We start from the raw sequence: 3,272 nt of genomic DNA on the forward strand, positions 1-3,272 counted from the left end.
GTACTCGTGAATGTTTACAGTCATAGCTTCTAGAGTCACACTCACATAAAAACACACATGTAGAAAAACGTAATTTGGCATGCCTATGTAATTAACGCACAAATGTATAAAAATACGAATATGAATATTAAAATACGAATATGAATACATAAAATTATGCATACATCTTTTTGACAGTGTTCTTACTCCATAGGGATCAAACTCTGCAGTGACAACTTGTTGTGAAGCAGAAATGCTAATCACTGAGCCACCTTATGCTAAGCTAAGCTAACTGTCTCACGGCTGTAGGTTCAAATTTTACTGTACAGACATGGCAGCAGTATCATTCTTCTCATCTGACACTCTGCAACAATTTATTTGAATGTCAAACCATTCCATTAATTCAATTAAGTCGCATTTGTGATTTTTCTCACTGCTGTGTTGCAGTCCCATCAATGCTATGCCAAGGCCTTTTGTCTCAATGCCAGTCATCCACAGGTGCAGAAGACAATGTGTGACCATATGCTCACAGGTTTTGAAATCTGGAGCTATTTATATTTCAAAAAACATGTCACTATTCGTTAGAAGACAAATCGTACAAGTGCTAAAATAATATTTCAATCCCTCTATTCTTTTTTGTCTCTTTTTCTAAACAGAATCAGAAAAACCCAGTCAGTATATGCCAACACCTGTTATACAAGACAGACCTGCAGTTGGAAATAACTTGTTGAAAGTTATGATTTCAGTGTTGCCTTTAAAAAAAAAATAGCTTGAATAAGTCCAGGGGCGACTTTGCCAAAATGTGTGGCTTTTCCTCTGACATGTGAGAGCCCTCGGCGGATTAATGGTTCATAAGGGAGCCAATATATTTCTGTTATTTTCCTCTAGTTCACAAGCATAATGAGTGTAGGAATAACAAGAATTGCTTTAGTTCTGCAGCATCCCAAAAGAGACAAAGACTGCACAAGGACAACAAAAGAGATATAAATCAAAAATGCGATTCATTGTTTTACTCTCCCCTTTCATTTCGTCATCAACCCCACACTCCTGCTGCCCAGGGCTTCACACCAGGCTGGAGAGTGACGATGACTGGGATGTGCTGATGGCTCTGTGTTGGTGACGTCTGCGCCGCTGCTGTAATTTAATGATGATGCTTTACTGTCTTAATGCCATCACACACTGGCGCTGGCGGTGGCATCGCACAGCTGAGATGTGATCATCCAGCTTTATCTGACATTTTCTTCTTCCACCACGGCTGCCTCTCCACACAGTGGTTCAATCACACTGCTGCTTCTGCTGCAGACCTGCAAGCTCCCTACTCTGGGGAGCCAAGGCTCATTTACTCTCTCTACACTACAATCTCATTTCTTCTCCTGCTCTCTGGATCTCTGTCTTTAAACATCCATGTTTACTTTCTTTTTACTTTTCTGTTAATGCCTCCACATCTGTGGCAAGGTAAACACATTTTTTTAATTGTGTTATCAGCTTGTTTATAGTGGATTTATTATTTTCCTGCAGTACGTTATGGAGTGATGCTGATTTGAGAATCATCTGTGTACAGTATGTAGGCCTACAATTTGGTCTATTGTACTTAAAATGCTGTGATAAGACCCAGGGCCGACACACACATCTGTTCCTCCCACATGCGCACAAAAACACAGTTGTTTTGTCATGTTGTGTGAATACTAATAGTGTAGGCTCCCTGTATGTCCCACACATCTCCATCACACATCTTTCAGCTTGCCTCGAGTTAGGGAGCCTGGAGCTCACAGTAAAGTGTGAGCGGTGAACTCATTGGCCGCCTCGTCGCTGTATGAGTTGCGTCAAAGTGTATAAATGGGATTTGATATTGCTGATAGATAATTCTGTTCTTGTACTTTACATGGAGTGACAAAAACCCATCAAAGCTGAACTCCAAAGCTGTGTGCGGAGGCGGACTGGCAGTTTAGTAGGATTCTTCATAGGAATTAACATAAAAGTAAGATTTCCATATAATGCACTTCCATCAGAATTCAAATTTTTTTTTTTTGTTGACTGAGTGCTTGTACTCTTCTATTTGTGACAAGAGAAATGTCATCATTAGCTTCCTCATTTAGAGGAGACCCCCCCCCCCTTCTCCTACTCAGTCGAGACGATAACTGGCCCGGCATACTCAGACAGCCATCAGTGCTAATGGTCCCCCATACTGTATTTCCACATCATGTATCAGGTGGCTGCAGGATATTAAACACTTTAATCATGTCAGCCACTGCCATTACAATCACACAACTACAACACAAAACTGCACATACGTTCGCTGTTGACATGTCTGTGTTTTGAGTAGCACAGACATATGTTGGGCCGATGCAAATCTAATTAGTGTTTTTATTTCTGTGGTGGGAGTGCAACAAAATTGGAAAGCGTGGAACTTCTCATCAGGGGTGTGTGATCAGTTTACACCCTGCCTGCCGTGACCTCCGCACGGTGACAGTCTGGTGTGTGTTTGTGTGTGAGCGAGTGTGAATGGGTTTTGGTTTGTTTCTTCATTTGCCGATGCCTGCCGTGTGCTTTGTGTGTTTTAGTTTTGGGTCTGTGTGTTTTGGTTTCCTCCTGCATGCACCACACAGTGTGGACACGCCCCCCCAGCTGATTCTTCCCCACAGCTGGCACCATCCCAATCAGCGCACCTGCTAATCATTCTGCTCCATCATCTGCCTTCAACTACCAGTTTGACTTTCGTCTCCCTGCCGGAGTGTTGCTTACCACTGAGTATGCTCATTCTCCAGCCTTTGCTTATTGTAGTTTAGGCAGCATGGTGGCCCAATGGTTAGAACTGTGGTTTTAAAGGATGAAGGTTGGAGGTTCACATCCAGGTAATTCTGGGCATTTTTGTGTGGAGTTTGTATGTTTTCCCCATATATGGGTGGGTTACCTCTGGGTGTTCTGATTTTGTTGACTGGGTAAACTTTGCCAGTGATTTGAGTTTGCACAGTCTGAAGACCTGCACATTCAATTCCCTGGCTTCAGTTCCCAAATTTGCGGGACCTAATCACAAACTGGCTTATCTACCTGGCGTGCTATTCGCAGGTTTAACGCAATGACGATAGAGAAGTAACCAAGCAGCTTCTTGTTTACATTCAATATAGCAACCACCAAACGCCACTGAAGCGTAGCAACCTGTTGATGCCGCTGTCGTTTCTACATCACCCGGATCGTTGTTCTGATTGGTTGAAGGACTATCCAATTGCGTTGAGTCATTTAAACTATGCCCGTTGGTCACGCCTCTTGTGCAGAGAAAATACAGAGCAGACTCC

At 42.8% G+C, this 3,272-nt stretch overlaps 1 long non-coding RNA gene across 1 annotated transcript in view; it reads right to left on the minus strand.

Moving 5' to 3' along the window:
• The window catches only part of LOC116698980 (uncharacterized), a 20,634-nt gene that overhangs the window by 2,324 nt on the left and 15,038 nt on the right, over positions 1–3,272 (minus strand). The gene's annotated exons all lie outside the window — the stretch shown is intronic.

Source organism: Etheostoma spectabile, chromosome 12, assembly GCF_008692095.1.
Source record: "Etheostoma spectabile isolate EspeVRDwgs_2016 chromosome 12, UIUC_Espe_1.0, whole genome shotgun sequence".
Classification (NCBI taxonomy): domain Eukaryota; kingdom Metazoa; phylum Chordata; class Actinopteri; order Perciformes; family Percidae; genus Etheostoma; species Etheostoma spectabile.